The 22,401-nt window shown below is 41.6% G+C and overlaps 1 protein-coding gene across 2 annotated transcripts in view; it reads left to right on the forward strand.

Moving 5' to 3' along the window:
* RSPO1 (R-spondin 1) overlaps positions 1-22,401 on the forward strand; it is a 545,108-nt gene that overhangs the window by 139,278 nt on the left and 383,429 nt on the right. The window contains exon 2 of one of the 2 annotated variants that reach the window (XM_078683783.1): positions 330-396. The exons of the other annotated variant lie outside the window; for it this stretch is intronic. The gene's annotated coding sequence lies outside the window, so the exon portion shown is untranslated. The remainder of the gene's footprint in view (positions 1-329; positions 397-22,401) is intronic. 2 annotated transcript variants of the gene reach the window in all.

The raw sequence follows: 22,401 nt of genomic DNA on the forward strand, positions 1-22,401 counted from the left end.
CTTCTTAGTTTCACATGGTTGGAATGGTGACTTTAAATATGTTTTCTTCTCTTTCTTTTTGTCTCCCTCCAAAATACCCAGAGTCTGACTACAGGGGTCTTTCTCCCTAACCTTCCTATGGGGCAATTTGGCCCAGTGTCTAGGGTAAGATTTGTAGGATAATGTTACCACAAGTAAAGGCGTGCACAGATGACTGTCATGATATTTTCACACATAGCTACTCACTATCATGTCTGTGCATGTGGCTGAATGAAGAGCGATATAATTAATGTCCTTGGTGCTCTACTGTTAATTTTATTTCGCCTACAAAATGTGTTTTTGTTTTTCAGGCTTGAAACAATCAGTGGGGTGTGACACAGGTGACCGCATGCAGTGGAACCCTCTCGCCATAGTCTGGTAAGAGTGGAGCCCGTACCTTTTCTCTTTTAGGTCCTGATGAATGCCATGGATCATACCGGGCCAACTGGCAGAAACATGTCAACCACATTCACCATGGTGGGGGACAATGGAATCCCCAACATACCGATCACTGATTTTATTCACCATATAGATGCCAGTTACATTAAAATTGATGTGACATCTATAATGGCTTTTTAATCTCACTTTATCTATTAAGGGCCCCCACTTAGCTTAGAAACGCATCCCTGTCGTCAGGTGTATGCCTGCCCTCTATCAAACCAAGGTTTTAGAGGGCGAGGACTGGTCAATGATGAAGCATGACACCAGGTGGTGTGTGAGACCAGTCTTTCACTTTTAGTTAGATGCCTGCACTCACAATCTAGCACTTTAGCACCTAGTCACTTAACTGGGAGCGGTCCCATTTGTGTTAGAATCAATGATACCTAGTTGCCAGGTGGTCAGGAGATATCCCCTCTTCCTGATCCCTTACTGAGAATGTATTTTGGTGGCAATTTGTTGAGATTATTGCAATCTACTTAAGAGAGCTGCCTAGCCAGAGCACAGCATCTGATTTACGAGTCACAGAACCTAATAAATCTACTCCAGTTTACAATTGTGAGCATACACCTGTGTTTAATCTAAACATTTTGTTTGTCTATGTCTAATACACGCAGCATACGTAGAATAGCTCCCGGTAGAACTGCACATTCCCTATGTAGATGAGTTTTAGTTGATTCTAGTACTGCTCTTTTTAGCATTCTGCTGGACATTCACTTATTATTGAATGAGTTTTGACTCTCTACCCCCACAGTACTTCTGTGAGGCTGCTTGCCTCTAGTGGCCTGAGAGTCAAATAGGTGCTTGTCCTAGTTTTCGGTTTCAAAGTAGGACTGACCCCTTGACAGGAGAAGCAAAGACCCCAGACCCTACGGCTGTGGACCAGTAGTCCCCGCCTGGCCTGTGCCCCCCCCAAACTAGGTCTGATAGTTATCAAATATATAAAACAGATTTGTTTCTGGAGCTGGAATGTAGCTGTCCTGACAGAAAGAAAGTGTGTCTTGGATTTGAACTAAAGCTGCATAACGAGTAGTTTAAAACAAAGAAAAGTACTATTTTCTGTGCGAGAGTGTTAGCACGATATCTTAAAAACTGGGCAGTATTAAGCAACAACAGGCAGTCATGGTTTCATAATCCAACCAGATGTGTTTAAATCTTGACTTGGAAGAGGCTGAGGTGGACTGGTGCGGAGCCAGGCATTACTATCACTGGAAAATGTTAACATTTCAGTACAAATATTTTTTAGAATTTTGTTAAGCCGTTGACGACTTATTCTTGGAGCAAGCATTATAGGAGAGAAATAATGTAATATTTCAGCATGTATTGTACTGTATTGTATTGTCTTGTAGCATATTTATCACACTTCATACCTGAATGTGGACTGTACAGTGCATTTTTGGGTGGGTAGCTCACTACATAGAATTATGCTTGGTTCTTGTTTCAACGTATATTCACTTGAATTAAAAAAGAAATATGTCATCTCCAGAGCAAATAGAGTTATCACCTGTTATCAGAAGTCTATTTAGTCTGCCCACATCACTTAACAGAGCCATTGAGGGATAGCTGTCTACAGCATAGATATGTCCAAGTATATTTGTAATACGGGGGATTGGATACCTGCCCCCATTGTGATGGTGTCTCTGTCCACCACACCCTAACTAGGCTTATCATGTCCTAATTCTTAGATATTATTGTTTGGGTACAGCCAGTCTGACCAGCTAAAAACTTTCACGTAGCCTCAGATGGGCCTCTCCTGGCTGTTCATGGCTCTTGAGTGTGCTGAGTGGTAGGGTGGCTCTTTCTATTATTACCACACCTGTCACACTCATTTCCTCTTTCTACTACCCATCGTGCGATAGAGCTGGCTTCTCCAACAAATAGCTTGTGAGCTACTGGTACCTCTCTAGCTACATGCAAGTAACTCTCCAGTGTGTAGCCTAATGAACTAAATTAGAAGCTTTTGCTTGGTTGAATTAATATATGAATACCAAAAACTGAAAACCATGTATGTGAAACAAAAAAGTGTATATTTTCAGAATTCATAAGCTGATGTTTGGAGAAAAATGGTTGGATTTCCAAAATATATATGAAACTGATATTTGAGTGGATAAACCAAACAGTTTGGGGAGACTACTACTAATATTATTAACTTGGTGTTAGGGAACTGGAGCTGTGGATGTTATGCATTACCCATGTAGAGGGATTGCACATTCACAAAGCATTTTTAACATAACTGGTGGCAAATATCCCTGATGCAAAGAGGTAATCACTGCTAGTAATCTTACTTATGGTGGCCACCAGTGCTTAATTTGTAAATAAATAAATGCCAGGACCCTCATCAGGAGGCCAGAGCAGCTTGCACAACCCATTTGCCCTTCCAGCAATACTAATGACAGTATCAACACTACTACTAACCATCACACTCCTACAAGTGTGACATTTTAGACTTTTCAAGGACCCAAAGCTACAAACAATCGCTTGGGCTACGTGGTAGCCATTTTGAATGTAAATCAAATTACTAAACAGCTTTTGTTGTTCTGAGCTCTAAATTACATTTACAGTGGCACCTTGTGGCAGACTATCATAAAAGCCAGTGTTGACAATTAAGTACCTGTGCTGAGCACCGGAAACCACTCACTCAAATTAAGCACTGGTGGGTACTAATGTAATTGTACACAGTGGTGGCTAAGGCAGAGGAGCGTCACCCCACTGCTGCAAAGCAGTGAAAGAAAGAACAAATAAAATGATAATAACTCAAGGTTATTATTGCATTTCTTCCTGCTGCGCAGTTTTGTGGGGTGGGTGGGGCTGCTTTGCTCTCTGAGCAAGCAGGTGAGGAGTGGTTTGCCTACTCCAAATGCACAATCACTGTTTGGCCGGCCCTCTGGGACCATCCAAAACAGTCATGGGCACTTTGAATGCTCTCCATGCAGGCTGCATTACAGCCTGCATGGAGAACATGCCCAGGCCCCATATTCCACTGGCTGAGCACCGATCCACTGCGCTCAGACTTATCACACCACTGCATTGCGGCATTGGGATTGGCTTAGGGGAGGGTGCCTAGCTGCTTCCTGTTATGGACCAGGAGAGAAGAGACTGAGACGACATGCGGGAGAGTGTCGAGAAGGTAAGTTTTAAACTTTTTTTTACATCACCCACTCCACCCCACCCTGCCACTCCCGATCCATTTTGGCCGCTACTGATTGTATTTGATGTGGTTACTACTACAGCTCTAATAATAGTAGCAGCTCATGAGGATTTTGAATATATGTAGCTCTTTTATATAAAAGGTTGGAGACACCTGTGATAGAGGTTTTAAGTAGTTCTAGGTTTATAAGTAATTGCTCAATGACTGTAGTCTTTATACCACATCGATAGCATAAACTAGCTGATCTAGTAATGGTATTGCATTATTGCCTATAGTATTATCTTCCTTCATTTCTATAACAGCTCTCTCCACCCCATGTCGTCAAGGTTCCAAATTGGATTATTGGTAACATCTACTCTTCATTATGTAAAGTAACGCTAAACAGGGCACAGAATGCACTGACGAACCACAACTTTACAGTTTTTACCAGTGGCAGCTGGCAGGGAACAGGGGTGGTGAGGCAGGGGAGGAGAGGTGAAAAAAACAAACACAAAGATAAACGTACCTCTTCGGCCGGCTGCGTCTCTCCTCCGCCTCCCTGCCAACGTCCCAGAATGGAAGCAGGAACTGGAAGCACACACAGGCTCCCTCCTCAAAGCCAATCACAATGCTGCAATGCACCCTTGTGATTGGTCTGAGCACCGTGGTTTGGCGCTCAGACCGGGAATGAGATCCTGGGCATGTCCCTCACTCGGCTGTGTAATGCGGCCTGGTGAGGAACATGCATAGTGCGTATGACTGTTTGGCCGGCCCAAAATGGCTGGCCAAACAGTCCTGCACACTTAGAGTGTGCCCACCATTTCTCCCTCTGTGACCACAGCCCCACTCACCCTAGCCCAGCCCTGCAGCTACCCTGCAGTTTTTTTCACTCCTTTAAAAGCAGTATGGTGATGCTCCTTCACCTTAGCGGTGGAGTGGCCCCTGGTTTTTACTTTGAATGTTATCCCTTACTAATATTTAGGAAAGATTCTTATTCATTGAAAGAGCCAGTGTCTCTTGTCCCTTTAGTGGATTTAGTATATTTTGGCATAGGAGGTATTGGGGGAAATGGTGTAGATACAAAGTCTGGTTGGGTCGCAGTTACCACATGCACAGATCACTCACAGTGAATAATTGGCAATAGGCAGTGAGGGACAAGTTTAGGAGTAGACAAAAGGAAGCAAAGGAAGGATCACAGCTTCCTCATGTAAAATGCTGTGCTACATGAGAATGGTGGCTACGGTACCTCTCCTGGCTGGATATAGGCTAAATTACCCATTTTTAATTTAAAAGGACTGGACTTTTTGATTATGATATAATATATGATTGCATAATAGATGGAAGATAGATTAAAAGGATGAGGACAAGTGTTTAGGATTATCAGTTCTTTTCAATTAATGAGGTGGTAGATTACTGCATTAAGGCTGTACTGAAGGTTTAAGGCAAGATATTTTGGTAACAAAACACATGTTAGCAAGAAGTCTTTTCAAACTTTTTATGAACATTTTTCAATGGAATAAACTTTTAAAATTAGAAGAAACATTCATAGAAAGAAGCTTTGATGCTTTTGTCAAGAAATGAATTGTGATGCTTGGTGATACAATAGGACATTTAGTATGAAACTTCAGGGTTAGCTGATGAATTTATTCATATTTGTTTTTGAATACATTATTTCAGCTTGTAGGTGTTGAGCAACCCAATGTTAATCCCTGCTTCAGAACTCAAGAATAGTTTCATTGTGTTATATAATATTCAATAAGTATTTAAAAGTGTCCTTGTAAGGAGTGCAGTTGACTAGCCCATGGATTGTGTTGTTACACACCAAATTGCCCTTACAGGCAACAAACATCAGTGCCATTGTCTTGAAATAAGGTGGTGATGTGCTACTTTGCTTAAAGTGGAAATCATCTTGCCCTCTACAGTTCATTTACTTTTAAGTTAATTTATATTTCCTATGTGTGTGTGTGTGCACACGCATGCATGTGTGTCTGAGTGTGTGTTTGTTTGTGTGTGTGTTTATGCCCACTCATTTTGCATCTTTTTCCATGCTTTATTGTTGGGTAGGTACAGGAAAATACCTGCCATATTGACAAAAAATAACTGCTCTCACACAGATGAGAAAAATGCAGCATGTGGAAAACTGCGGTCTAAACATTTACAACAGCAATGGCTATGCCCAGACATATGGGTTAAGCATATCTATATATAGTAATTGCCCCCCCCTGTGCTTCTGCTTACAGAACATATGGACTACTTTCCAAGCCCTACAATTCCTCCAATTTTACTCTTGATATTTTTTAGGTAAGAATGCCTTTAGGTTGCCAGTCTAGTTATCACTTCCTATTTATGTTCAATAATTGGGCTGGACATGCTGAGACTCTGCATGGAATAGCCTTTATGTGAACACTCAAGCCCTCATTACGAGTGGCGTGGGTAATTAGCATGATATTATCCACTACTGGAGTAAGCAATACTGGATAAGAAAATCTAGTTCATTACAAATTGGACCTGAGGGCCTGCTAATAAATGAGGATCTAGCAGGTGAAAGGGAAATTTCAGGCCCGATTGTTCTGATAATTCCTAATAGTGGGCCATCATTTCAACCATAGATATCGATGATTTCAACTGCTAAAAATATCAGGTAAAAGTTATCAAACCCGTGGTGTTCCTGCCGATCTTATAATTGTGATGGGGCAGGTAACTGCTCTTACTAGCTCCATTGGAATTAAGAGACCACTCTTAATGTGGGCCACTAAAGAAGATATCAAGTGAAATCACTTTGTGGCGATAGTAGTACATCAGCAAAGAAAATACATTGAAACAATGATATTAAAGAATCATGTTCAGGCGAACTATAGAAAATGTAGTTGTAGTATATAGTACAACAAGCCCTTGATTTCAAGCACTTAACAAAAATTACCAATAAATCAATGGTGAGGCTAAGATGACAAGTAACAAGACCGAATGATTTCCGGATGCAATCATAAAGCACATTTTGTTACTGGAAAAAAGCGCAAACAGAACATACTTATAAGTGCTGAGCAAATATGGGCAATCGTATCAGACTCACAGAAAACAAACGGTAATCAGGCCAATAGGCATTAAAGTAGAGGCATAAAGCAAAACACCCATTAATTCAAATTGAGAGAAAACAGGTTTTTTTCGGTAATCTGTCTCCCATTCCTTCAACTCCTTCCCTTATTCCTATTCCTTCCTTCAATCACATGTCCAGTCCATCTCACTTCTTGTCACTTGCAGCACCTGTAAACAGTTCAAAGCTGGCATAATCAACGTCATGGAAGATAAAAAAAAATATATATTTTTTTATTTATTTAAAAAGTTTTATATAGCGCTGGCTAGACCCGGAGGTATCAGAGCGCTTTACATGAGCATCAGATCATAGTTACAGGTTACATCATTACAAAGGTTACACAGTTCTTAGAAAATGGCAACATAGTTACATATAAGGTCGAGATAAACAATAAGTACAAATACGTAAGGGGAAAAGCAGGCAAGGTGAGAGATTCCGGGGAGGGGGGGTTGGAGCACGGGAAGTAGACAGATAATGAGGGCGGGAAAGGGGAGGGGCGGGTGAGAGACACAGCATGGGAAGAGGAGAGGAAAGGTGATGGGGACACAAACCGGTAGACGAGTCAAGGCAACTTCCAAAGTCCAGTAAGGTGTGATCCCAGGGCAGACAAGGGGAGAGATTCAGGGGAGAGAGGATAGGAGCTAGGGAAGAGACAATAAGGAGAGATGAAAAGAAGTCTGCCTAAAGACCGACTGGGTAGGTGACGACCAAGGAGGGAATCCACGGCCCATCTTCTCTATAGCTAAACCAAGTAGCTCCATCGGGCGTCAGACAAAATAGTTCAGTCTCAATACATTGAGAGAGGAGGGAAGGAGAGACATAAATAGAGGGAGGATGCGGTAGGAGACGACAGGAGAGACGAAAGGAAGTGTAACTATGTGGTTCAACAATAAATCAGAAAAGATCAACAAGTAAACATTATATCAAACAATCAGCAATACAATTAGGGGAGGAGAGAAAGGAGAGAGAAAGTAGTGGGGGTAGAGGAGGAGGGAAAGTGAGGATAAGGGAAGAGACAACCGTAGAGACGCGAGGAAGTCTGTCTAAACACCGACTGGGTAGGTGACGGCCAAGGAGGGAATCCACGGCCCATCTCCTCTATAGCTAAACCAGGTAGCTCCATCAGGCATCAGACAAAATAGTTCGGTCTCAATACATTGAGAGAGGAGGGAAGGAGAGCCAAAAATAGAGGGAGGATGCGGGAGGAGACGACAGGAGAGACGAAAGGAAGTGCAACAATTTGGTTCGACAATATACCAGAAAAAGAACAACAAGCAAACATTAAATAGAACAGTCAGCATTACATTAGGGGAGGAGAGAAAGGAGAGATAAAGTAGTGGGCGGTAGGGGAGGAGAGAGAGTGAGGATAAGGGAAGAGACAACCGTAGAGACGAAAGGAAGTCTGTCTAAAAACCGACTGGGTAGGTGACGACCATGGAGGGAATCCACAGCCCATCTCCCCTATAGCTAAAACCAGGTAGCTCCATCGGGCATCATACAAAATAGTTCAGTCTCAGGTGGCGAGGGAAGAGGTTCACAGAAAAACAGGGTGGGGACAAAGGACAGGCGCAAGCGAGGGCAGAGGACAGAAGCTGGAAAGAGTAGGAGCGGAGGGGGGGAAAGGGTTGGGGGAAGAGGGAGCACATATTGTCAGCAGCCGCAGGTTCATTTCTTTTATTTAGCGCAGGCTAGACCCGAAGGTATCAGAGCGCTTTACATGAGAATCAACAATGTAACAGAAAAAGTTCAACAATTACACACAGCATTCAAAACATAAGCAATACAGTTAGGAGAGGAGAGAAGAGAGAGGAGAGAGAAAAGTAGTGGAGGGGGCAGGGGAGGTTAGAAAGGGAGGATAAGGAAAGAGACAATAAGGAGAGACGAAAAGAAGTCTGTCAAAAGATCGACTGGGTAGGTGACGACCAAGGAGGGAATCCACGGCCCATCTCCCCTATAGCTAAACCAAGTAGCTCCATCGGGCATCAGACAAAATAGTTCAGTCTCAAATAGATTGAGAGAGGAGAGAAGGAGAGATATAGATAGAGGGAGGATGCGGGAGGAGCCGACAGGCGAGAAGAAAGGAGGTGCAACAATGTGGTTCAACAATATACCAGAAAAAGATCAACAAGTAAACATAATATCAAACAATCAGCAATACATTAGGAGAAGAGAGAAAGGAGAGAGAAAGTAGTGGGGGGAAGGAGAGGTGAGAAAGTGAGGATAAGGGAAGACACAACCATTGAGACGAAAGGAAGTCTGTCTAAGGACCGACTGGGTAGGTGACGACCCGTCTCCCCTATAGCTAAACCAAGTAGCTCCATCGGGTATCAGACAAAATAGTTCAGTCTCAATACATTGCGAGAGGAGAGAAGGAGAGACATAGAGGGAGGATGCGGGCGGAGCCGACACGAGAGACGAAAGGAGGTGCAACAATGTGGTTCAACCATATATCAGAAAAATATCAGCCAGTAAACATAATATCAAACAATCAGCAATACATTAGGAGAGGGGAGAAAAAGTAGAGAGGGGTAGGGGAGGTGAGAAAGTGAGGATAAGGGAAGAGACAACCATAGAGACAAAAGGAAGTCTGTCTAAGGACCGACTGGGTAGGTGACGACCACGGAGGGAATCCACGGCCCATCTCCCCTATAGCTAAACCAAGTAGCTCCATCGGGCATCAGACAAAATAGTTTGGTCTCAAGTGGCGGGGGAAGAGGTTCGCAGAAAAACAGGGTGGGGACAAAGGGCAAGGGCAGGTGAGGGTAGAGGACAGAAGCTGGAAAGGGTAGGAGCGGAGAGGGGGGAGGGTAGGGGGAAGGGAGAGGGGGAAGATAAGGTCAGTAGAGACGCAGAAGCGATTGCCCGAAGTTCGGCTGAGTAGGCGATAGTCAAAATAGGGAGCCAAAAGTCAATCTCCCCTATAGCTCGTGGGGTAGTTCCACCGGGCATCATACAGAAGTAGCTAGGTCTCAGCTTTCAAGGGCAGGGGAGGAATGAAAACATCATAGAGGGTCCCGCTCCTCTGCTCGTGGGATGGGTGTTGGCTCAGCAATGCACGCAGGAGTTCTTAGTAGGGGAGAGTATGGAGACCGCAGGATGTCAATTGTCTCAAGCGGTGGGCTGGCCGAGCTTGTTACGCAGCTCAGACTTGAAGTCCTTGAGCACAGATTGGAGGTCCGCCTTAGAAAGGGCCATGGTCGACTTATCTGAGTCCCCCCTGAGCACCGGACGCGAATCAGCGGAAGTAAGAAAATCCGATATCTTGCCCGTGCCTTTGTTTGTGGGACATAGAGAGGTTATTGGTTATGACCCCTCACGTTGTAACCAGGAGAGATGACCCAGAGGGATATGCACAGTAATCAATAACAGGTCGCGCAGGAGAAAGAGGAGAGACTGGAAATAAGGACTTGCTATGGTGTTATGAGAAGCAACAGACAATAAAAATCTGGATGCAATAAGACAACACAACAACTCACACTTACTCAAAGAAGTCTTCGGTCTCTAACTAACCTTATTAAGCGTGATCAAATTGCTTGCTGGTAGTTTTCCTGATCACTCACAGCAATTAGTTTACTTTGGACTTTAAAATATTTGTAATGAACCACATTAAGTGATTTTATTTTGGAACCATCCTCAAACTTCACAAACTTTATCAGCCTCTTTATGGCACTTTGTTAGATGCCCCTGGCACACAATGCACAAATGTTAAGTCCTTGGCGAATCTTTTATCAAGCAGTTTGATGATGGACGTTTAGCAGATTTCTCTTCAACTTGAACATTGCACTACCTTCATGTCTGAAATTATCTGTAACTTGTTATTGGTCTCACCACATCAGTATAATTGTCATTTGAAAAAGTTGAGAGACAAAGGTTCCACCAAATAAAGCAAATCAACAAACTACCTACACTTTGGAGAAAAAAAACAGCCAATTAGCTGGATCTGCAAGTGACTGACTCTTCATTGTGTTTCTTCATCTTGTCTCTTTAATTTAATTCTTGCCTTTTCACTTTCAGTTTGTATTTTGTTTTTGTTTTTGATTTGTTTTTTGGTACTTTCGGTTTCCTAACAAGACATGACCTCAACATTCTTCTCCCAAAGACGTTCTTGCTATTCCTCCTCACTCTATTTAATACCTACTCTTTGTTTCACTTTCTTATAATCTCTCAATCGCTGCCAGAGTGTGCCACAAAATACAATGGGTCTCCACATATTTAGACTGTATTATAGCTATGTGATCTTGATCAGGAAAAACGTACTTCTCTTAGGCTTTCTGATCTTCTAATCAATTAGTTTTATTTTAAATTTAGTTACCAAGGGTTTTCACCCAAGCTATCTAGACAACAATTTAAGAAGCAGAACCAAAAACAAATAACAAGATGTATTTCAAATTCAACACAAGACAATTGTCCAGAGAAAGCTAAGCGCAGAAGGTGTGCAATTTAGACCATTTCACCCTAATAAAACTGCAATTGTTTCTGTCACTAATTCCCTCACTTCTGCTCAACACATAATACGCATCTATCCTCATACTACATTAATAAACATCTGTTTTTGATGCAGTCAGGCATCCTGCTGTGTTTTACAGTCATTTTAAAATTGATATCTCCTCGGAGGTCTTTGTTTTTTTTAATTCCTATAACTCTATTCCTATTCTTATGAAGTTTTGTTAAGATAAAAACCTATTCTAGTTTCCTTCTTTAATGTAGGGTCTCAAAATGTTCTGCCCCTCCAATTGTACCAGCTATAACCCCCTTGACTCACTCTCATCAAACTTTTGTCCATTTCTCTTCATCTACTCAATCTCTTCATATTGTGATTATCTCTGTTGTCAGACCATGAAGGTTCACTCAGGGCCTGATTTAGAGTTTGGTGAAGAGGGCGTGATCTGTCGAAAAGGCAATGAAGTACCCTCTCTGCCAAACTGAAGGTCTGCCTCCTTTAAAGGGCGACTTGCATTCTGTATGCCGATAGTGGAAACTACTCCATCTCTGCTGTCAAAATACACTTCCGACAGCCTGACAGTGACATCAGAGGTTTTAGAGTTTGTCCACCCGTCCTATTTAGAGTGGGCAAAAAAATGGAAAGTTTTCACTCTTTTACTAAAAGGTACAACCTGATAGTAAGGAGAGGCAAAAATTGTAAAATTACCTCCCCGCCATGGAAGAAAACTCCAATGGTGAGGGGGTCAATCCTTTTTCTTTTTTCAAAAAGAAAATCCTGCTTTGCGATTGTGTTTTTAAAAATAAAAATAAAAACATTGACAGAGTGCTGTAGGGCTCGTCATGTGGATGTTGTCATCAGTCTTTCAATTGCATTGTCAGGAATCACAGCTATCTGGGGGCTAATTTTGGTGGTGGGTGGGTACTCCCTCTGGGCAATGGAATACTTTACCCCGTCACCCTGATGGAGTAAATCCCATCCTCCAAAGGCTAAATCAGGCCCCCAGCCTCTTCACCTTAAATCTGATATCTATGCAATTATCTCCTTTCCAACCTCTTAACCTTCTATGCACCCCTTACTAGCCCTTTACCATTGTCTACTGCCATTTTGCTGTATGAGATGTAATATCTAACCCTTTAATATTGTTCATTTCAGGGATAGGCAGGGAGTCAGTTATGCTTTATTAGAAGTCCCACAATGCTACTTGATGTGTTTCTCTGAGAAACATGGCAGCTTCCAGTGTTATATACAACAGTGTTTTGTGTTTGATAAGCTTTATTGAACTAATAACAAATACAGGAAAATAAGCCAAGCATTTGACATATTAACTGCGGTCCAGTATAAGGAAAAATGGGCTGTAAAATAGAGTAGAAAGCTATTTTTCATTTTGACAATATCATAGGGGACAAAAAAGAAGAGGGAGGGGAAGAGAGGGAGTAGATTATAAATCTGTTACTGAAGCTCGAGTAACTGTGTAAAAATGACTAAAAAGATAAACAGACAGTTAAAATAATCAAAAGAGAAACAGTTAAAAAATGAAAAATGTTAAAGAGAAAAAAGGCAGAGATATTAAAAATTAATGGAGGATGAAAATTTCAGAACAATTGTGTGAGACACTGGATGTTGTCACCTTATTCAAATAATTGGTTAATGGTGACCAAAATAAGTCCCTATTTACAAATGGTTTAAAAGAGGAGTTATGTATAAGATTGACACTCTGCACTCCTTATGGTTAAAAGACTCTGATTCACTTGACCATCAACTGTTAATTATAACTTTCTTTGTTGGTGCTGTCGCCTAACCTGACTGGCTCACGTCAGTGACAAAATAAAAACACAAACAGATCCCTGAAACTGAAAAAGAGGATGGGATGTACATGAAGTAATGTATCATCTGACAGAAGAACAAAGCAAAAGAAAAAAGAAAACTTCAATTAAACACATGATGTTCTTCATTTAATTTGTCTGTACCTTTTTGCTACACAGAAATATGTACATCATTTTGGTTGAATGAACTTATGTAACGGTTTTTTGAGAAGATCTTTCAAATTCTTGTGACATTATGTATTACTATGGCATATAGAGCACCCCGAGGGGGCGTGTGAATAGTGCGTCGCTTTCAAACAGTATCTGTTTGTGTTTTTAAAAGAGGAGTTAAAAGCAATATCCAATCTGTGATAGTGACAAACATTGTCCACCAGGATTTAACAGACAGTTTATTTGAACATTTTCAGGTTAACAAAATGTGCTGAAAGGCTATCACTAACATCAATTCAAACAAACCATTTTCACGAAGGGCCTATGCCAATGAATCTGATAGGCTGTCTATAAAAAGAATAATATTGAATAGGGATGCCTGCAATTTTAAAAATAGTTGAAATACAAGACCAGATATTCCTCCAGAAGGATGCTACAGGAGCGCAAGAAAACAAAAGGTGCATCAAATCTCCCAGTGAAAAGTCACAGGACCAACAAACCTTGTTATCTGTGTGTAAAGTTAGCTATGGGCAGAGGAGTAAAGTATAATCTGGGATGAACATGGATTGAGTAGTGGAGGCAGATCTAGACCTTTTCAAAGATATAGCCCAGGTCTTGTCCCAGAACTCGATGGTCCAAACACAATCCAAATCCGCCTCCCAGGCAAGTTCCGCTTTGGATTTAGGATGGTCAGAATTTGGGGTCCGGAAGTATTTATAAATCAAGGATGTTTTGCCAGTATTCTGAGAAGTGGATCCACTATTGGCATAGATTCATTTGAAGGGAGAGAATAAAATACATCCAGGATTATTCCCATTAGAGTTCAGAATGTATGCTAAAATTAACAAGAACATTTAAAAGTTTCCTGAAACTGAGGAAAAGAGCAAGGAGACAGACCATCAAACGTATACTAAACCCAAGCGATTCCCTTAAGTCTCCAGGACTTCCAATTAAGAGTTCTGTTATTGATAGTAATGAGACGGTTATGCCAAAGAGGAGAGTGAAGGAAGGAGTCTCTAAAGTCAATTTTAAGCTGGCAATGAGGCCTTTATAATGAGCATGTATGCTTGAATATCAGAAAAGAAGTGACATTATCCTTTGTAGTAAAGGCCAAAATTGATTTTACGGAAAACGGTGCGAGTAAGGATCGTTCAATAATGGCCCATAACGGAGTGAAAGGGGTGGAATCGCTGAGAAGCCATTTAGAAGCAAGTCTAAGGCAAAAAGCTTTGTGGTAAAGCCGAAAATCGGGAAAATTCCCTCCACCATTGGATTTGGGTTTCTGAAGATGTGACAAGGAAATTCTGGATCTCTTATTATTCCATAAGAAGGAGGGAGTCGATCTTTTTAAAATAAATAGATGGAATATTAACAGGAATCATGGAAAGAATATACAATACCACAGGAGTAATCATTATTTTAATAGAATAAAGACGACCCCACCAAGAGAGAATTCGAGGAAGAAATACGTTTGGAGATATGATCCAGCGATCTTTCATGTTGATCTTAACTGAATCCAATATGGATTATTGAACCAGATGCCTAAATATTTTATTTTACAGCTTTTCCAATAGAATTCAGCAGAGTCAAAATGTTGTTTGAGAAAGAATTTGGTAATGGGAAGGATTTCTGTATTGTCAGAGTTAATCTTATAAGCTGAAACTGAGGAAAAGTCTGAGATCTCTAGCAGTAGAGGAGTAATAGATGTTTCAGGATGAGATTTAAAAACAAAAATATCATCTGCATAGGCAGACAACTTCAAATGTTGATCAACGTTTATAAACCCTGATAGAACTGGGGGTCTCTAGTTGGCAATGGTTTGCACCTTTGTCCAAATAGGGGCCCTTGCTTCTAGTCAGAGTAAGGGGGCTACACTCCTAAAATAACCCCTGCTGAACCCTGTGGTAGCTTGGCACGAGCAGGAAGGCTTATCTCAGAGGCAGTGTGTAAGCATTTGTGAAAACATACAGTAATACAGTAAAAACACTACAGATGGACACAACACAGTTTTTATTTAAAAAAAAGTATTCTTTATATAGATGTAACACAACACCAATATGACAAAAATCCACTATAACGTATTAAGAACATGACTTTAAGATGGTAGAAATAGCTTAGTTCACTTTAGATGGTAAATGCAACATGTTTCTCACAATGTACCTTTGGCTGCGTCACGCAAGACAGACAAAAGGTTCACAGGGAGAACGATGCATCGCTTCCTTGCTTCGAGGGAGGCAATGCGTCTGTTCCTCAGTGCTTACGCAAATTAGGCGATGCCTCTGTTCCTTACCGGAGAGGAGGTGATGCGACGATCTTGTGGTGCGGCCTGGTTGCGATGCGTCAAGATGGCGGCTTGATGCGATGCGACGATCCAGTGCGATGCGAGAAGATGGCGCCCTTGATGCGATGGTACGATGTGAAGACGATGCGTGCATGCCTGGCGGCTGTGCATTGACTCTGTAACTTTGGAACCACAACACGCTTCTCTGGTGATGCAACAGCGACCCTTGCGGTTGCGACCTGCTTCTCCGGTAATGTGACGACACACTGCTGCGACGGAGACACGCTTCTCCGGTGATGCGACAGCGACCCTTGTGGTGGCGATACGCTTCTCCGATGATGCAACGGCATCAGCCGCAGATGTGACATGCCTCTTCTCGTTAAGTCGCGCTTCAAGCTCCAAACAAAATGCAGGCTTCTGCAGACAGAATTCCCAGCAAGGAAGTTCAGGGGGGAGCTGGTGGTGAAGTCTTGTATCCCTGAGACTTCAGCAGGAGGCAAGCACAGTTCAAACCCTTGGAGATTCTTCTTCAAGATGATAAGAGTTGTAAATAAAAGTCGTTCTCCTTTCCTTGGCAATAAGAAAACCACTGCAGGCAACCCCAGAAAGCAACACACTGGCACAGGAGAAGTCAAAAACTCCTGCAGATTCTCTGGTTCTTCTTCTTGGCAAAAGGACCGTCTTGATGTCCAGAAGTGATCTACATTTCTGGGGTCTGGGTCCCTCTTTTTATACACACAAATCCTTTGTCTCTGAAGGCAGAGAGTGTCTGTACCTAGTCGAAACCAGTTCTGGGTACATTCTGCCAGTGCACAACTTCCTTTGTCGGTGTGGGTCAGGGTCATCAGACTCACCACAGGAGGTGGAGCCAGGATTGTGGAAGGCAGGCACAGCCCTAGTCATAGTCAGGCCCAGGTGCTACTCCTCCCACCACTCCCAATGCAGATAGGTCTATGCAGCCCAGTGCTGACTCACGCTGCTTCCTGGAGCCCCCTCAGTTCCTGTCACTCACAAACCAGACATGTAACAGACATCCTAGCAGAGGCAGGCTGGATGGTTTAGGCAAGAAAATACATACTTTCTAAAAGTGGTATTTTCAAACATAGAATGTTAAAGCCAACTTTACTAAAAGATGTATTTCATCATTCTGAGTTCAGGCATACTAAATTTGTTTTTCTACTGTGTTCCCTGGGTCAGTTAGGACTATAAGATGTTATAATCAATCTACCCATTCTGGCCTATGGGGACAGGTAGCCTTGCAATAGTGAAACACAAAATTGGCTGTAATTCACTATCAGGACATGCTACTCACATCAGCGCATGTCCTACCTTTCACATACAATGCACCCTGCCCTAGGGCCTACTTTAGGTGTGGCTAACATGTAGAAAAGGGAAGGTTCAGGGACTGGTAAGTGGGTGCACTTACCAAGTCGACATGGCAGTACTAGACTGCACACAGGCTCTGCAATGGCAGGCCTGAGCCACACTTTACAAGCTGCTTCTGTTGGTGCACAATCAGTGCTGCAAGCCCACTAGCAGCATTTTATCTACAGGCCCTGGGCACAAATGGCGCACTGTACTAGGGTCTGACAAGTAAATCAAATAAGCCAATCACGGAGTCACTAATCCATTACAGCAATTTACAATAGGGAGCACTTGCACTGTGGCACTGAATAGCAGTGGCACAGTGCCCAATGCGTCTAACCACAAAAAACATAACCGAAATAGAGGAGACAACAGTGTAAAATGGAAGGGAGACTCACGCTAATGGTACCAGGTCTAACAAACCCTGAGATGGAATTATTTTGGCGAATGCGGGATAAAAAGGGTTCAAGTGATGAAATAAATAGAAGAGGCGAAATGGAGCAACCTTGACGTGCACCGCGTTGTAGAGGAAAGTATTGAAAAGTGAGGCCATTAACTATGACAGAAGCTTTAGGGGCTGAATAAAGTAAGGAAATAAGAGAAACAAATTTGGGACCAAACCCATGCCAGGGCAGAGGCTTGAATAAGAAGGACCAATTTACTGTACAAAAAGCTTTCTCCGCGTCAATGGCAACCGCAGCTAAAGGATAGGAAAGGGTGGGGCCCTATTCAAAACATTAATAAATAGCCGGGAATTATCAGAGGTTAGTCTACTTTTAACAAAGCCACATTGTTCGAGGCCAATTAGCATTGGTAGAAGAGAATCAAGACGTAAAGCAACCAGCTTAGCAAAAATGTTATAATCGACATTCAGCACAGAAATAGCAGGATAACTCTTACATTGTTTGGGATCACTACCATCCTTATGAATTAGACAGATTGTAGCTTCCAAAAGGCTGCCTTCTGATTTATCCTTAGTAAAAAAGTATTGAAAAAGTTGGAAAGGTTTTGAAAGAAGTAGATTTGAGAAGTGTAAATAAAATTCTGCAGTAAAACCATCAGGTCAAGGAGTTTTATCTTTCTTAAGAAAACTTAAATATTGAGACAACTCCGGAATTGACAGATCAGGTTCTAGAGATGCGAAATGAAGGTCGTCACGAGGGGAGGATGGAATTTGGCTAAAGGTTTCAGTAATAGAAGCAGGAGGGGAAGACTCCGGAGTGTAAAGAGTTTTTATAGAATTTCATGAATTCCTCTAAGATATCCTGATTTTTTAAATAAAGTGATCCCCACAATGTGAGAATGGATTCTACTAACATACGTTCCTTCCGGGATTTGGGATAATTAGCTAATAGTTTTCCAACTTTATTACGTCCACCATAGTAACGAGCATTAGTGCGGAGAAGAATAAATGAAGCGTTGTCTGTAGATATTTTATTAAAATCAAGTTTCACGCAAACGAGAACCTGTAAAGTAAAATCAGATGAGGACGTATAAAATTGATTTTCTAGGCTCTTAATATTAGTTAGTAGATTTTGGTGCTGAGCAAGTAAATGCTTCTTATTCCTGGAGACAAAGTCAATAATAGAGCCGTGGGCAGTAGCCTTTAACGTGTCCCAAAGCACAGAGGGGGAAACATCTGGAGACGCATTTAGGAAAAAGAACTCCTCAGCAAAAGAAATAAAGGAGGAAGAAAAAAACTGGTCTTGGAGAAGGAAATTATTAAACTTTCAGCTAGAAGACCTGGGGTGTGAATGGAGATAGTCGAAATCAGCGACCACCGGGGCATGATCCGAAATGACAGTAGGTCCAATTGAAGAGGAAATAAGATTTTGAGTCAATGATTTGGAAAGGAAAATGTAATCTAATCGGGTCAAGGAACCATTTAGAAGGGAGAAAAAGGAGAATTATGTTGCCTCTGGGTTACAGAGTCTCCAGGCGTCTACTAGGTGTATTTCAGAGATTGTAGTATGGAATTGTTTTTGGGTCTTGTGAGGAATAAAGCAGACATGGGATTGGTGGTAAATAAAAGGATCAATAACCTGGTTACAATCTCTTCCTAAAATAAAGAATTCATCATTATGTTGAATACATTTATTGTAATATTAGGCCAGAAAGAAAAATCCGGTTGAGTCAGACCATAAGCATTTAAAACTGTTAAAGATATGTTGTTAATAAGCAATTTAACTAATAACCATCTACCCTCTGAATCAGATTCTTGAGCAATAACAGAACATTTCAACATTTTATGACACAAAGTAATTACCCCATTTTTCATAGTGGTCGTAGGAGACTCCAAGACTAAACCTACCCAAATCCATTTGAGTTTCAACGCCTCTGACACCATCTAAAGTGGGTTTCTTGCTGCAAGACTAAGGGGGCGATTATGATTGCGGATGGACTTGAGTCCGTCCGCGACCCCTGAGCAGGAGGGAACATCCGCAAGGGCTGCGACGTTCCCTCCGTGCAGATTAGGATGTGACCGCCAGGGTGGCGGTCACATCCGCTATCTTTAACATTGCGGCGGGTGCAGCTTCAAGCTGCACCCGCCGCAAGGTTAAAAATGCATGCATCGCATTTGCATGCACAAAGCGGCAGGCACCGCGCAGTGCCTGCTGCTTTGTGCATGCAAATGCAGGGGGGTACCATAGGTGAAAGTGAAAGTCCGTATGCTTTTCCACGGCGGAAAAGCTGCCGTGGAAAAGCATGCCTTTCACACCATCCTAATATGGCTGGCGGTGTCTGATAGACACCGCCAGCTATGTTAAAGCTTTTCCGCCGCAGTCGGAAGGCGACCGCGGCGGAAAAGCTGCGGACGGAATGCCAGACCCACCAGCCATCCTAATATGGCGGTGGGTCTTTCGAGGCTACGCAGCGGTTTTCCCGCATCCTCCGGGCCGGCGGTGGCTTCCGCCGGCCCGGAGGATGCGGGAAAACCGCAATCATAATAGGCCCCTATGTCTGGATTGCATGAAGCTAAATGAGAAAACATTCTCTGCCTTTTTATAGGATTAATGAAACCTTTCACATTCCAAGCTTTGACTTTGAATGTAGAGAGATTGAAATAAGTATAAGACAGCACGATCATCAGCGATAAAAACAGATTAGTAGAGAAAAGAAGAAAGCAACATACAGGGTGAAAAAGATAGTATGACCAATATGACAAAATTCAGAGAAAGAAAATAGGAAAGAAACAAGGGGAATGAATGAGAGAATGAGAGGAGGCCCTACATGTCAGACAAAGAGTGACAACTGTAATACAGACTCGGCATTCACTAAAAAACACATTATTTTCCTTTAGTCCTATTTGTGTGCAATCACTGGGAAATATTTTAAAAACCTTTCAGTAAAACACCCACCCTTGCTAACTTCCACGATTTGCCAAACTTGTAAGCACATGTTTTTAGCAATAATCTATGTCTACAGAGTTTGTAATTGCTTACATAGTAGAGCATTTCTTTCAGTTCCTCCTTTGCATTTGGTCCATTATTATTTTGAATGTGCTCTTTATGTTGTGCTTGTTTTGTATTGTTCAATATGCTGGTCCTTCCTCTATCCCTGAACAGTTTGCTGTGACCTTGATATGGGTTAAAGACCGACTTGCATAAGTAGGTGGCATTTTAAATCACTGATCTAAATGTGCGTGTGCACTGACAAAATGTTACATCTGGCATTGCTTATCAATGAGATTTAATATAGGTTTCTATGAGAGTCAAGAAGAAGTAGAACAGGGCTGAGTCTCCTCTGATAAATATTTGGGCACACCCTTACATGTCCTTCCATCTATAAATAAAAGCCTGCTTTTAGGAGTGTATGTAATCTGTGCCTGTTCTTTATTTTTTAGGCGCCATGTCATTTATTCTGGTAGTTCGTCTAGCTTCCAATGGGAACCACATTGGAAATAAATTGTGAGTTTCATTTGAAATGTTACAATAATTCTGCCAAAGTGGGATATTTCAACGTTGTCGATCTACAGAAGGTAACCTGCTTAGGTGTAGCTTGGGCACAAAAACTAAATGTGTGCTCAGCCAAAAGGGCTCTGCTTTTCTTATAACGAAGATATTACTGCTCCAAGTGAGGCTCTTAAAAGTTGTTAATAGGAAAAACAAAAGATTGTCTTTCATATTTCGCCCTTTGCAAGGACCTCTATTATCAAGAATAAGATCCATTGTCAAATCCATTGCTCCTCAACAACAGATCTCAGCACATTTAAGGCAATCAGACACACTGTAGCTCTCCCTTACAAATAGTCATTATCAACTGCTAGAAATATAAACATCCATTCTTGCTCAATGGGCCAATTCAAACAAAATGATGGCAACTGAGGTGAACGTGGAGGCAGTGTATTACTGTGGTGATGGCTGATGTCCTTTCAGTGCCATTCATGGTATCACACATAGATGTTTCACCGTTAATGCCAATGGGAGTGAGTTTTTGTGGCTTATAATACATTGTTATATTTTTGGACAAGATCGACTTCATACTTACAAATATTTAAAGACTATTTTTTTCTTGTCCCACTTGCGCCCTCTATCATAATTGTGCATGCATTTTCATCCACTGGAAAACATGGGTCTTCTTAGGTCTCCTAGGTCTCGACAGCAAAAAGTAAAATAGGATGACAAGTTAAGAGGAATCTGGAAGCACTCAGGGAGGGACAGTTTAGCCAAAGCAGAGACACTTCAAAAGAATTAAATATTAGAGACTATCAGGATAGACCGACTAGCAAAGATTGATCTTTCAGCAGTTCCACGAAGAACTCTATAGTGAAGACTGTTCATTTAGCAGGGATTGGAATTGGCAACTATTTATTAAATCTCACTTCCTCCAAAATCCTGGCAAAACAGATTGAAGAACCAGCTGGTCCTATGATTTTCGGAGAAGGAGCAATTTTAGTTAATTTATTACGCTGTAATAAACCATCCTGCCATCATGGTCTGACTACATTATCTTTTAAAACCTTCCAGGAGTTGATGGATTTACTTCCTTGGCAGGTTATCCAAGTCACTGTGTCTACCAGTGCTAATACACAGTCTAGGAGCCATGCCAACATCTGAATGTGATTAAAAACAACACTATGATTCATCAGGACCATCAGTATTTAGACCAATCATGCTTTCAAAAATTGACTGTGAAATCTATTTAAATTAACCATCTCGGTAAATAGTCATACTGGCAGCTACTGAATAAAACATTTTTTGTGCCTCAATAACTGGAATGATGCTTTACATTCCAGCTCAGTTGGCAAACAAATCACTATTCTCAACCATTAGCTATTGCCATTTTAGATGCTCAAGGTTATTTCCAATTTTTATAATGAATAATGAACTAAGTGATATACATCAGGCAAATGAAAATATATTTTTTTCACCTCATCTACTGTCTTTTCATGTGGCCTAACTTCATATTCATTTAGGAGGTAATTAAGACACCATTGCCATGCCATATCTGCAGTATTAGCTTTATACTTGAAACCCTTTTCAGGCTGCCTGCTCATTTTTTTGTATTTCCCTTATATTTCAAAGATATTCAAAAACGTATCTTTTCAAATGACGTAGGCATCTTTTCTACAAACCAATACCAAGAAAACCTAATCATTGAGATAAGGCACGGGCACATTTAACTACACTCTCGAATGTTTATTTGCACAATTTTATTTAATTT

This window comes from Lissotriton helveticus, chromosome 3_1, assembly GCF_964261635.1.
Source record: "Lissotriton helveticus chromosome 3_1, aLisHel1.1, whole genome shotgun sequence".
NCBI classification, from domain to species: Eukaryota; Metazoa; Chordata; class Amphibia; order Caudata; family Salamandridae; genus Lissotriton; species Lissotriton helveticus.